Source organism: Halichoerus grypus, chromosome 7 (assembly GCF_964656455.1).
Source record: "Halichoerus grypus chromosome 7, mHalGry1.hap1.1, whole genome shotgun sequence".
NCBI lineage: Eukaryota > Metazoa > Chordata > Mammalia > Carnivora > Phocidae > Halichoerus > Halichoerus grypus.
The window spans coordinates 125,741,404-125,756,360 of NC_135718.1; the positions used below are offsets into that span (position 1 = coordinate 125,741,404).

A 14,957-nucleotide genomic window follows, 5' to 3' on the forward strand; every position below is an offset into this window, starting at 1 on the left:
CTCTCTAGCCAAAGGACCAAGAAAGGGGCCTAGCAAAACAGAGCACTTTTAGACAATAACCACCCAACTCCACTCAAACATCAAAAAACAGACAAACAAAAAACCTTATAGCCTCACCCCCAACTAATCAGCAAAGGCTAAGAAGAAGGCCTGGACTCCATCATCCCAAGACTATAATAAAGTGTCCCAATTCCCCAACCATGGTCATGTCAGAGAAGGCTGGGTAGCAAGGAGCTGGGAATTTTATTCCCACCCCAAAGTAACACCTCCACCCCTTTGTGGTGTCAGTGGAGACCATGTGGGGAGTTTGGACTTATACTCTGACCTGGGAGTAATGAGATACTCAATTCCCTCCTTGCTGAGTTAGTGTCAGAGAAGAATGAATAGGAATTAAGGACTTTTGCAACCTCCCAGCATTAATGAGGACTGCCTATCTGTATCAGTAGAGGCCACATGGGAAGTAGTAAGGAAGCACCTCTCCTCCTTTCAGACAGGGTGGCACCACCAGAGGCCAGTGGAACCTCACTCCCATCCCTGCTGACTAGTAACAAGGCACCCCTCCTCCTTGAAGTGTCAATGAAAGCTAGGTGGTAAACGATTCCCACGCAGCAGTAGTGAGGTAGTGCCACCTTTCTTCTGCCAGGGTGGTATCAGATAAAACTTGGTAAAACAGAGGATTTAAATAAGACCCAGATCTTCATAGCATAATACCCCAAATGTCCAGAACATAACAGAAAATTATTTTCATTCCAAGAACCAGGAAACTCTCAACTTGAATGAGAAAAGGCAATCATTGCCCAACTGAACAGAATCTCAGGGATATGTGAAACTGTAGCAAAGGACTGAACACCTGTGTCATTAAAATAGAGTCCCAGAAGGAGAGGAAAAAGAAAGTGGGACTGAAAAAGTACTTAAAGAAATAATGGCTGCATTTATCAAATTTGGCAAAAGATATAAATTACAGATTCAAGAAGCATAGTGGAACCTAAACAAGATAACCTCCCCAAATTCTGTGCCAAGACATACAATAATCATACTTATGAAAACTAAGAAGAAAGAAAAAATATTGAAAGCAGCAAGAAAAGCTACACTTTAGCTATAAGGGGAAAATAATTTGAATAACAACAGATTTCTCATCAGAAATCATAGAGGGCAGAAGAAAATGGTACATTTTCCAAGTGCTAAGAGAAGAATACTGTCAACCAGAAACCAATATCCAGTGAAAATATCCTTTAGGAATAAAAGAGAAATCAAGACATTCTTAGATAAAGAATAACAAAGAGAATTTGTTGCCATCAGTGCTATCTGAAAAAAAAAAAAATGGCTAAAAGAAGTTCTTGAAAGGGAAAGATGATTTTTTTTTTTTAAGTTTGAAATAGCAGGGCAACAGAAAGAGCAGAAATATGGGTAAATGTAATAGGCTTTCCTTTTTCTTCTTAAGTTTTCTAAATTATGTTTGATGTTTGCAGCAAATATTATAACACTGCTTAAAGCAGTTCTTAATGTGTATAGAGGAAATACTTAAGGCAATTTTATTACAATCAAGAAAAAATAAAGGGAGATAAAGTTACTGTACTTCACTTGAACTGTTAAAATGTCAACACCAGTAGATAGACTGATAAATTACTTATATATAGTGTAAATATCCAGAAAAATCACTAAATATATATATACATATATACACACACACACACAGATACGATAAAAAACACAATAGATAAATCAAAATGGAAGTCTAAAAAATTCAAGTCACACATAGGAAGGCAGGAAAAAGAAAACAGAGAAGTGAAAAACAGAAGGAGCAAACAAAAAAAGAAAATGTCAGATGTAAACCTTAACAGATCAATAATTACATCAAATGTAAACTGTCTAATTACATCAATTAAAAGACAGGGATTTGCAAACTGGATTACTACTGATACAAACAACTACTTGGATTGATTTCAAGGGCATTATGCACCTCAACAGAACGCCAGTAAATGCAGCTGTCACAGTGCCTCAACCACCTGTCCCAGGAAACAGCAGCCTTGGCAATGTCATCATGAGTCTCACAGAAACCATCAACAGCAGTAGCAGTGATGAAGAATGGCACTCGAGTGTCCTCCTTAGTGGCGGACACTAGCAAGGGGGCAGAAAAAATGACAAAAATGAGTGAACGTAACAGAGACCCTCGTGGCTTTCCATGTAATGACTGGGATGGAGTGAACATTAATTAAGTTAATGAGGCACAGAAAATGCTATGATGAGATAATACTTTATATTTCATCAGCATTATTTTTCATTTACCTCTATCTGCATTTTTACTGGAGGGGAAAATTGAGAAGAAAAATGCTCAGATAAAGAGGCCCACACTGGAATCTGAAAACAACTTTTTTTAATGCAAAAAATAAGACTCAATTCAGGAAGTGTTAGCTTACAGAAGAATGCTGTCTATAGACTAACATATATGTTATGAATAATTAATTGGTAATATTAATGAGCAAGTTAATTAAAATAAGTTGAGCTTTAGTTCAGCACAATAATAAACTTCAGAGGATTCACTGTAACTTGATGTGATTAGACTCCTGATTCACATGAAATGATAGCAGTGTAACTTAACTCAAACAGGCATAATGAATGCTAGGTGAAATAGTATAGTTGCCCAATTAAAGAAATTATGAGCTTGCAGTTGAAAACCATGAACCTAAGGGTAGATGCATTTTGCCTGACATTTATGAGGAAAAAAAAAAGAGAGATGAATAGGACTAATACACTTCAGGCATGTTTTATAAACTACAAAGCCAGATCCAGAGAAGAAAGGGTATTTTCTGGATGAAATGCATAAACTTGACAAAAAAATACAATGTTGCAAAGATTCAAAACTAGCTGGGTGACTCTTTTTGGAAAAAAAAATCAGAACGTTCGAAAAATCATTTCCTTGTCTTGCTGAAAATTTTAACTACTATGAATTACGTTTTAGTGAGGAATAATGGCAATCGACAAGTAAACAAACAAGAAAAACAACTATAGTTAATGATAAACTTCTCTGAAGAAAATAAAGGCATGGTGATAAAAAAAAAAAAAAAGACATAGCTGCTGTCAGTCCCTGACAAGAGATGATACAAAGAAAAACTGAGTCTCTTAATCTTTTGCTTCTAACTTCTCTGTCAAATAAAATTATTTTTCATGCCAAAAAGAATGAACAAATTTAGATAGAAGGAATTTATGTCTAAGATTGGTAAGCTGATAAAAAATGTACTTTGATTCTCTTTTAAACCTCCAAAATATATTACAAATGGAATGGTATATATTATATACTAGATAAATATGTTGTCATCAGGGTAGACCGATGATAAGTTAAATATAATATGATGTAATCTGATAGCAATAAACATAAAAACTTTCACCAGTGGCCAAAAACCACAACTGTACAAGTACAAAATAGGGAAGACATGCTGTTTTTTATATCCTATTTCATCACTAGACAAGGTCATTATAAAATTTGAATGATGAAAGGCTAAGAGCAAAGATGAAAATAGCAACTGTTATGCTGGATCATGGAGAAGGGGGTGATATGGACTTTGATAAGAAGCCAAAACCTTGTCAATGATGAAGTAGAGATTGGTTAGGTCAGATACTGTGTTTACTTAAAAAGATATATCAAACTGAAGCATGGAAACATAAGAATCAGAATCCCTAGGAAAATCAATGACTGACTTACAAGAAGACAAAACAGAAGTCCGTAAGCAGGCATGCAAATAATCCACACAAATAGTTATGGATAGCATTTATGTTATAGAAGTATCTTCCTTAAGGACACGTAGATTTACCCTTGTACCTAGAATTTAATATGACATCAGGTAGCTTACTATGAATGGAATCAAATGTTTATTCTGGAGTAGAGGAACCTCAGTGAAAACAAGGTAGCTATGTTCAAATACTTGAAGACTTATCATAAAAAAGCAGGTGCTGATTTGTTATATGTAGTCTTAAAGAGGAGATCTAAGACTACTGGTTGATCTAAAAGAGATGCATATCTTAATTAAATATAAAAATAAACTCTTTGAGAGTTTTTTCCAAAAGTTGAATGAGCTAGCTTAGGACATATGAATTGAAAGTATAGATTGCAATAAAAACCTTATAGGGAAAAAAACTCAAATACTGAATAAGGTGATTCAAGTAGGTGACCAAGAATTTTTTGACCCTAAGTTTCCATAATTTTAGTTATTAAGTGTCAAAGTGACTAATATGATTTTTTAATTTTATGTCCTTAACTCAGCAGTTGAAAAAGTATAGAATGAGAGACTAAAAAGAAAAGAAAGTACATGAAAGGCAAAAGGAACTCCAAGAATAATCACTTCTGCTCTTTTTATCTTATTCATCATTATTACTACTATAATCATGTAATTCTCCTTAAAATTCTTCAATGGTTCTAGACTTCTCATTCAGCATAACTTCTCAGCCTGACATTCAAATGTTTCTAATAATTATCTATAACAATTCTCCAAGCTTTTATTTCCAGTCAAATTAATTCTCATCTTTCAAAACTTCTTTCTCATCAGTGACCTCTATCCTCTATTCTTTCCAATTTGTTCCCACTAAAAACATAGCCTGGTGATGGGTATTAAAGAGGGCACGTACTGAATGGAGCACTGGGTGTTATACACAAAAAATGAATCATGGAACACTACATCAAAAACTAATGATGTAATGTATGGTGATTAACATAACATAATAAAATTTAAAAAAATTTTTTTAAATAGCAAAATATTAGCACTTTTCTAACAGTTGGCACCCAGAGATAGCCAGTTTTGATCACAGAAACAAATATTTAGTGAAAATCTTAATACCAGAGATAAAACAGCATAGGCCCTAAAGGAATGCATAATCAAAGAGAGAAGAAAGAAAACAGAGTGTGAAGTGCCTCACCAGGAGAAGCTTAATGTGCACTTAACAGCAGTGCTTAATCACATTCTTGTGAGAATCAGTAAAGGACTTGTAACAGGAAATAAACCTAAGTTGGTTTGAAGCAAATCTAAGTATAAATAAGCTAACCAGGCAATGAAGTATGGTAAAAGAGTCTAGAAGCAAAAGAAACTATGTACAAAAGAGTCAGAAGAAGAAGGATGGACATACTCAGTGATTTGCAAAGTTTTCAGTATAGGGGTGGGGGAGGGATGAGAGATAAAACTGAAAAGGAAAAAAGGAGATCATAAAAGATCTTTGATGCCACGCTTAAAAGTTTTTTTCTTGTCTGTAAGTGATAACCCATGAGTCAGTATAAATGTAAGAAGAAATGTTTGAGCCATGGAGGAATATTCTGTCTTGGTATTAGAGATCTGTGCCTTTAGGTCTTCAATATTTAAGGTCCTTGTATCACGGTGTCACTAGCACTAAAGCCAATACAGGTAACACTTCGGTCAGTGTACAATGACTAAGATGGTTGCAAATAAGGCCATGTGGGAGCACAACTCAGACCATGTTCCTAGGGGTAGGGGGTGGCTCTTTCTAAGAGAAATAGCTTAATGAAAGGGAAATGCTTGGATTCATCCCAGATAAAAAGGTGTTAATATACATCTGGTCCCCCAAACAGAAAGAGTATTGTTCTTAAGTTATTTGTAGGTCATTAGTTGAAACCCATGAAGCATTTCCCCATAGAGTCATTATGGCAGATGGTTAGATCTACTTCTCATCTTTCAACCAACAGGAGCCAGCTACTCTGACTTCCCTGACCTAGAGTGATGTTTCAACAATAAAGACGGATAATGAGATAGATGGGGGATATGCAGGGAGTAGGGCAAGAAATAGAAGGCAGAAGACAGAACAAGTACTCCAGGTAGATGTATCTGTCAGCGTCCAGAATGTACTTCTTGTGTAATTACCTGGAAAATCTCTCTCTCCCTCCTGCTCCCATATTTGGCTTCTGATCATCCATACTTTCCTATCCAAGCCAGTTCAATAACTAAAACAGTCACCCAGCCTTGTCCACCTCTGAGTATGTGTGAGTGTGTTATTTTCTAAGGGTGTTGTTATCATTCTGCCTTCAGAGAATGAGATAGGGCTAATTCAATAGGCTAGATTACAAACCCTATTCTGTTCCAAGGGTTTTAATCTAAGGAGGAAGTGATGCAAGACATGAGTCCTAAGGATGTAAGCAGGGAAATGGTGCAAGAGACAAAGTTCAGCTCTTCTTTTTCCATCCCCTTTCTCTTTGTCATAACTAATCTTTCTACCCAATTCCCTGACCTGAATCCTCACCTTGTGGTCAAGTGAGAAATTGGAACTATACTTCTATGCAGCACAGGATTAGAGAATTGTGCAAACACAGAGCTAAAGAATTAAAGGCAACTTTAAGTGTTTAATATAGATACATATTTTTTACTTTAAAGAATTATTTTAAATATATTTAATTTTAAAATCATTGGCTTTTAAGACAAAATACAATATAAAGATAAAAATCAAGATAAAAAACTAATTCATGGTTTATAATAATGTTTAAGTTATTATACTTGTATAATTAGGCCTTATATATTTATAGTTTTGGTTAACTCTTACTAGCTGGAACATAAGCTCTTATTTCTGACTACAACTTCCTCAATAAAAAATGTCTTTTTAGTAGGGGAAAGCATCTTCCTGTCTGACAAATGCATAATGCATAAAATATTAAAGATCTTAAAATAGCAAAGTGGTATGATCCCAGAGAGAGGACATCTTTATGCACATGGTAACTCCCTGATCAAAACAGATGTGTTCCATCATCTCTGAAATATAAGCTGGGATTTGGTCTCCTTGACCTTAACCAACCTGTGCAATAAACCAACAATTATTTAAGTAATATTTCCAGTAGCTACAACATTCAGCATGCAGGAAATCAAATCCCAGCTCCAATTAATAAAATGTAACTTCAATATTGAACCATTAAACAAATTTTCTAAAAACTCCGTGAATCCAATGAAAAAGAAATTCTCTTAATCAAAACATCATCCGTGTGAATTAACTAATTCTAGCCAAGGGAGCATAAGTTCTTTAAAAACACAATTTTTAATATGATGGTAAAACATTGATTTAAAAGATATATATTATTAATGACAAATATCAGCTGTTAAAGTGGTGTTAAGGGAAGCTAAATGCTTGAAACCACAAATTCACACCATTTAGAATCTGGCACAGCAAAATTAAATGTTTAAGAAGCAAATTGATATCCTTGAAAATCTGGGATAGAAGTGAATAAGATGTTAACATTTTCGTCTTTAACACCTCCCATATGACAATAAGGTTCTGCTTTTCTTTTTTCTAATAATGTACCTGTTTAATTTTTTTCTGAAAAAAAAAAAAAGGCATTGAAAACCAGAAAACAAGCATGCATTCAATTCAATATATGACAATCAATTTTATGATAATTCAATCTTACAACACTCTTCAAAGATGGGTAATAGTCAAGAGCCATTATCCCTAGTCTCTATTTTGTTGTACTTTACATACCATGTTGTGTCTGTTAATAAGTTGCTACAGATCTTTAAAGATTTTTACCACTCGGTTTTGACTTCCACATCACATTTCTTGATTTAAAGGCTTCACCAGGTATACTGCAAGCTGAGTTTCCCATTGCAGTGCTGTGGTCCAAATTACTACTCAGCTGCCATAATTGATAGTTGCATTCCTATTCTCTGAAGTCAGAATATGGTATTCTCCTTGTCTTGGTGGTATTGAATAAGTATGTTTGTCACCACTTGATTAAATAGTTCAGTATTCCTGGGATTTCAACTCCAATATTTTCTGTGATGTGGGTATATCAAGAGCTGAATTGCTCTATTTGATAAAAAGAGATCACCTCTGGCAGTAGAAATCAAAGCTATCATTCAGCAAAATGACATACTAAATACACCCCCTGGAAAGTTTTTACACATGTTGGAGGAATAAGATCAGATCCACTGGTTAGGATTCTGCCAAGACTTACATCTATTTATTCTTTCTCAATGCCTGATGTTCACAAATGAAGAAGAAATCCCCCTTCTTACATACTTTCATGAGGAGCTTGCAAGTCTGAATCTGTAAATAATATTTATTTAGCAGAAAATAATTTGTGCATGCTGTAAATTTGGCAGGTAGAATGAGATTAACTTGGGAAGACTGGTAATAATAGAGCACTTCTATAATGCTTGAGTTGAGGAAGGGACATTAGATTAATATGTATTTAGTTCTAAGTATGTACCAAGCACTTTCACGTATAATATTTCATGAAAACTTCTCATCTGCCCTAGGAAAATTGTATTTAATCCTCTTTTTAGGAACTAAAGTCCACAGAATGCAAATAATTTCCCAAAGATCACACTGCAAATAAGTGACAGAGCTAGGATATGCATAAACTCTACCTAAACTCTAAATTCCATCATCTTTCCTCTGTACCAACAAGGAAAACTCCTTTGTCTCTACTGGCTTTGCAATACTGAGGGTAATGCAATAGTGCACCACGGATGAAATGGAGGTTGGATCCACAAAATAAACTATACTATTACAAGGTTTTTTGCAACACGGTTTTCAACTTTTAAAGTCTATAAGTCTCCCAGTTTAAGGCTAGATGCATAGATTATTTCTACGGTCTCACAGAGAAAGGGATGAAGGACCCTTCCATGGAGATTTCCATTTGTGCTTTTAGGCAGAAATCTGCTTCATTTTAGGCAGAGATTTGCCGACTATCTCAGGTGAGTCAATCCTGGAAAATATAGAATTGCCTAAAACCTGTTTTCCTGAAATATACTCTTTGATAGGGTTAAAATCAAAATCAGAAATACCTGCATTTTTATCTTGAAATAGTTAGAAATGCCTTCAAGAAATGGAAAGGAACCACTGCAGTCTTCACATTTAGTGCTATTTGAAATTTTCCCCGGCAATCCTGTGTTCTGGTATACAAGGCAGCATATTCAAAATAGTTGTGGGAGAACAGCTGTACTGATCAGACACAGATTTTAAAAGTGGATGAAATAGCAGTATTGTGTCATCAAATCTTCCAGCCCCAGGAGCAAGTGATAAGACATGTTCTTTTTTTTTTTTTTTTCCCTTTGCAGGTGCAATCATTTACAACTAAATGGAAGGAATGTCTCTCACACAAGCAATTAATACACACTAGAATTTTCCCAGTAACCAGATGGCATGCATTTCATACCAAGCTTTTTGAAATAAGAACTAAAATCATCTGCCAATAAGTTGCATGGAAGTTTTCCACAGTCTCCTTAGGTGACCTCCTTTAAGATTTTGAATTTTTTGAGGTCAGAAAGCTTATAAATATTCATTTCTTGGTGACTCACTTTCAGGGCTGTGGTGGAGTAATTATAGAATAATTCTAGTTAGCCATCATTGAAAATATTCTGACTTTAGCTCGTTAGGTTATCTTTTTTTTTTTTTTTTTTTTTCACTTTCTGCTTGTTTTCAATACAGTTCTTACTCAGAGTGCCACATAAAGAAACGTAGATGAGTCTGTAAGGCTATGGACAATGTTACCCTCTTTGCCTAGAGACATTATCTCTGTGAGTCCAAAACTTTAGAGAATGTATGAAAGTACTGAAATTATAGTTAAAATTTTTTCAATGTAAGTAAACATTGTTTTTGCCTAAATAGCATCTGTTGCCTCCTCAGCTGCAACTGATGCTCTGTTTTTCTTGGGGATGATACCCCTGCCTTCTACCAATCCCTAATTGAAGGGGGGATATGTGATCTAGATCTGCCTAAGGGGCTCCATCATAGGAGTCATTCAGGATGATCACATGCCCCAAGCCAACCAATCAGAGCCAGCAGAACACAACTGTGGAATTTTCGTTGGAACTATTTAGGAAGAAATGTCTTTCTTTTCCTTTAGACTTAAAGCTTGTAGAATGTAAACATGAGATGCTGGTGGACATCTGGTTACCATGTAAGGGAGCTTATTTAGGAAGAAAGCTAGTACAGTAGAAAGAAGATCTCAGAGATGGAGTAAGAAAGAGGAAGAGAGGGACAGAGACAAAGACAGACACAGAGAGACAGAGAGGGAGGGAGGGAGGCAGAGAGGGAGGGAGAAGAGAAAAAAAGGAAGCCCTAGATGCTGCTGGAGCCTAATTCTATCCCCAGGATTTTTTTTTTTTTAAGTATAAGGCATAATACATATCTTGTTTGCTTAAGTCAGCTTGAACTGGATTTTCTGCTACTTGGAAATAAGAGTCTTGAAAAAGTATATATATATAGCAAATGATATTTGTGCTCTCTCTAACACTGGGAAAACAATATGTGTTCCCAGGCATTGATTATTCTATGGGAATGTTCTCAGATTTGGAATAGAATTCATTTCCCTAGAAATATGAATCAAAATTCTCATTCTATCTAGATAAACCAAGATATGGATTGCTTGCTTGACCAGTCTCATACTAAGAGATGGTCTAGTGAAGATGAGTGTGGCCCTTGAGGAAAATTCTCTTACTCATGAATTGTTCTTTTTCTCTTCAACATTTATACACATGGAGAGCGGTATCATAAGCTGTAGGATTGTTGTTATTGTTTTCCATACATGAAGGAAACCACATAACTTCAAAATGCCACTTTTTTCCTAAGCAAAAAAAAAAGGAGTAAAACACTATTTCAGATGCCATCTAGACTTCTAATTTCCTTTGTCCTTTTGGGTTCAGCTTTCAGCTTCATTTGTTCAGTATGGTCCTCACTGGATTTATGAGGCATAACTGGGCCATTCTAGTCTATTTCTCACAGTAAATGTTTCAGGCTTTCCCTCTCTCTTTACTCTAGCATTTCTGTCTATATGTCTCACTCTCAAAATCATCAGACTCTCAGAGGACCTGTCCATTCTCAAGCTGTTCCTTTTTCTGTGCTCTTTATCATGTTCCTTTCCACCTCTCTAAAGTTTTGCCCTGTCACTTCTACATGCTTTTTTATATTTACAGTCTTTCCAGTTTTCATCAACTGGCTCTTTCTTTCTCTTTTTCCTTCAAGTATAAAAAAATATATATATATATATAAAACTTGCCATGGGAAAAGAAAATCCTGGACACGATCACCCCTTTCAGGTCCCATGCTATGGGGAGTCTTAGTACCATCTGCCTGCCTCTGTCTGGTTTGTGTCTTCTAATGGGAGTTTTGTGATTAAGTGGAGCTATATGACTAGATCTGGGCAGAGTTGTGAGTAAAAGGGACTATGTCACTTCTCAGCCAAAATACATAATTGTCAATGCGAGGTTGTCCAGAGTTCCCTTTCTATCTGCTGATACATGTCAATACTTGAGATAGTGGATGTTCCATTGACTTGGGACCCAAAGTAAGGAGACATGGAAAAGAACATCAGCCAAGGCACATGTAGTGAGTAAAAACTTGTGTTAATCCATTCAAGTCTGAAGATTGTTTGTTACTGTGCCTTAAAATGGCTTATTCTGATTTATATACTTAATCATTCTGGGTGGTTTTTTTTTGGGGGGGGTCAGTTTATTTATTTAATTTCTAATCTCCTAAACAGAAGGTTTTTTAGATGTTGCCACTATTTTCTGAATGTTCCATCATTTCTAATAGGTAAATGTGGCTTCCATAATACTAAAGGTGACAAACTCTTGCCATCCTAGTCTGTTGTTCTGCCTTTATTTTGTGCTATTGGACTTTCTGCTGCATCTCATACCACTTCCATCCTGAAATCCCCACAGCTTCCATTGCCCTCAACTGGTCTGCCTCTCCTACTTCCTATCAGACTCTGATTTTCTATATCAATTCTTCCTTTGCTTAGCACTCAGTCCTGGCAGGTTAGTATGATCAAAAAAGGCCAGACTCTGGAATGAGATGACCTGGTTTTAAATTTCATCTTCACCACTTATTAACTATGTGACCCTGAGAAGGTCACTTAACCTCTTTAAGTCTCAATTTCTGTTTCAGTAAAATAGGGATGATAATGGCTAACTAGCACCACCATGATAAGGATTAGCAATAAAATAAATGTAAAATGCCTAGTCCCTAGTAGGTACTAAATAATGGTGACATTGATTTTTATGCAATTCAAGGGTCTCTAGCCTCTCTAATTTTCAGAGAGTAATATTTTTCTTTAAACATAGTGGCTGCATTACACAATCCTGGAGGGCACTGCTCACATTACAGTCTAAATATTGGTTGCCTCTGAAGAACAAGTCCAATGTAAATGTTGCCTTTAGAGTTGTAATATTGTAGCACACCATTGTAAAGGTCTAAAAAATAATCCCAAATAATTGCTTCAGACCCTGTCCCACTAATGGCAGGAAATCCAATCCTCTGTTACTTTCCCCTTCTCACATAATTTCTAGGAATTTTTGCTACATCACTGTTGAATATGTTCCACAAGTCCATAATGGCTCTTACTTTGATGGTCTAAACAATTATGGTCACAGAGTCCTGCAGACCCTTCCTCACTATCTCATAACTGGCTACTTCAGGCTGATGTTACTTGGCTTATACTTGTATCATTCTCCCAAGTAAAGCTAAGGCATGCTGAGATGTTTAACCTACTGCTCCAGAAGTTCAGATGACACAAAGAATAACGATGAAATTGGCTCTAAAACAATACTAGTCTTAGGGCCCACTGTTCCAAACCTAGCACTTAGGAGGCTTTCACATAGCTCAGCATCTAACAATGGGAAAGCTCCAGCTTAGAATCTGGAACCAATCTCTTAGAACCCAGATGGGAAAAAAATTTATTTCCTATCCCACGCCAAGGCCTCTTTCCTATTGGAAGATGATCAGTATAGGATAACAGAATTGATTAGGCTGCAGTATCAGATAGCATGGGTTTGAATCTCAGATCTACCACCTATTAATTGTGACTATGGGGAAGTCACTACAACTCCCTATGCCTCAGGTTCTTCATAACTAAAATGAGGGTATAATATTATCTATATCATAGGGTTTTATGGAGATTGAATGAGAGTGCACAAGAAGTATTTAGTATATTGACTGCTTATTATAAGTACTCCCTCCATATCAGGTATGATTATTATTATCAGTAGTAGTAGTCAAAGTCTAGCACTTGTGGAGTGCCTATTCTGTGCCAGGACACAGAGTTAATAACTTTACATATGTTGGACCCTATGAGGTAAATACAATTATTTATATCATTGTAGGTTCAGAGAAAAAGTTAAATGGCTTTTGCAAGGTTAGAGTTGAGACCGAGAAACAAAGTCATCTGTTTAGATATTCCCATTGTCCTGAGAATGCAATCACAAAGGCCAGCAGTCCATCCCAAAGTTCAATATAGCTTATTCAAAATTACAGATACTGGGGGCACAAGCAATCATCCAGAAGAATCCAGCACTGCTTTTCCAGCCTCTTGCTACCCAAGTAAGGAGAAGATATACCCTTCACCTTTCCAGCCTTTCTAGTTTGTCTGTAAGCTTGATTTCCTGTGGACTCCTGTTCAGAACACACACACACACACACACACACACACACACACACACACACACACCAATACATGTGCACCTCTTCCCAAACTGCAATTTTCAGAGATATGGAAATATAAGTCCAATTTTAAGAAGAGTATCCCTGCTAAACAACCCAATATACCTCACCAAGCAGAGAGGACTCAGTAAAGCAGGTCTCTAGAAGGATTCCAAAACACTATGTACTTAACTTATAGCCATTTGACTAAAACAACACTCCAAAGTGACCTCTCCCAGGCGGGGCGATGCTGAACCGAGGCGGGCGGGCTCAGTAAAGCAGAGGCCGCGGGGGAAGAGGGCGGCCGTACCACAGCGGGCCTGGACCGTGGAGCAGCTGCGCAGCGAGCAGCTACCCAAGAAGGACATCATCAAGTTTCTCCAGGACCACGGTTCAGATTCGTTTCTTGCAGAACATAAGTTATTAGGAAACATTAAAAATGTGGCCAAGACAGCTAACAAGGACCATTTGGTTACAGCCTACAACAATCTTTTTGAAAGTAAGCGTTTCAAGGGTACTGAAAGTATAAGTAAAGTGTCTGAGCAGGTGAAAAATGTGAAGCTTAATGAAGATAAATCCAAAGAAACCAAGTCTGAAGAGACTCTGGATGAGGGTCCACCAAAATATATAAAATCTGTTCTAAAAAAGGAGATAAAACCAACTTTCCCAAAAAGGGAGCTGTTGTTCGCTGCTGGTACACAGGAATGCTACAGGATGGGGCTGCTTTTGATACTAATATTCAAACGAGTTCAAAGAAGAAGAAAAATGCCAAGCCTTTAAGTTTTAAGGTTGGAATAGGCAAAGTTATCAGAGGATGGGATGAAGCACTCTTAACTATGAGTAAAGGAGAAAAGGCTCGACTAGAGATTGAACCAGAATGGGCTTATGGAAAGAAAGGACAGCCTGATGCCAAAATTCCACCAAATGCAAAACTCATTTTTGAAGTGGAGTTAGTGGTTATTGACTGAAATAGCAATGCTTCGGATATAAAGACATAAGCAACAATAAAACGTGATCTTGAAGAAACTTATGTAACTATTAGAGCTGGTTACTATTGGAAGAGTCAACTGGAAAATTCAAGAACTCCGATATTGTTTACCCAATCCCCAACTTTTAATATATGTAATCCATTATAATTCCACAAAGTTTGAAATATTTTACTACAGCTGTGTAAAATATTGGTTAAAGAGAAATGACTTTCCTTTTACCTCATGTTGTAAACTAAAAGGCTCAATAAAAACATATTCAGTGTCAAAAAAAAAAAAAGTGACCTCTCCCAGAAAGAAAAAAAAAATCAACATCTACCCTAAAATGAAGAAACTTCCTGCACCCTCTAAAATGTCAATGTTTTAAATATTTTCAGATCCAGTCTCCATTGATGTGTTTCTCCCATTTACTTGAAAGTACAGTCCACACTTCTAACATCAAGTACCACTACCATACTGCTGACTCCTGAAGGAAAACAATCTTGTCTGAGCCCTTCAGCCAAGTTCTAGTTCCATATACCTCTTCTAGGGGCATCTCTTGGATGCCTAGCTATCAACTAAGAATCA

The 14,957-nt window shown here is 36.4% G+C and overlaps 1 pseudogene; it reads left to right on the forward strand.

Moving 5' to 3' along the window:
* Positions 1 to 1,954: 1,954 nt before the first annotated feature.
* LOC118534226 (peptidyl-prolyl cis-trans isomerase FKBP3 pseudogene) lies at positions 1,955 to 14,670 on the forward strand (annotated as a pseudogene).
* Positions 14,671 to 14,957: the final 287 nt, after the last annotated feature.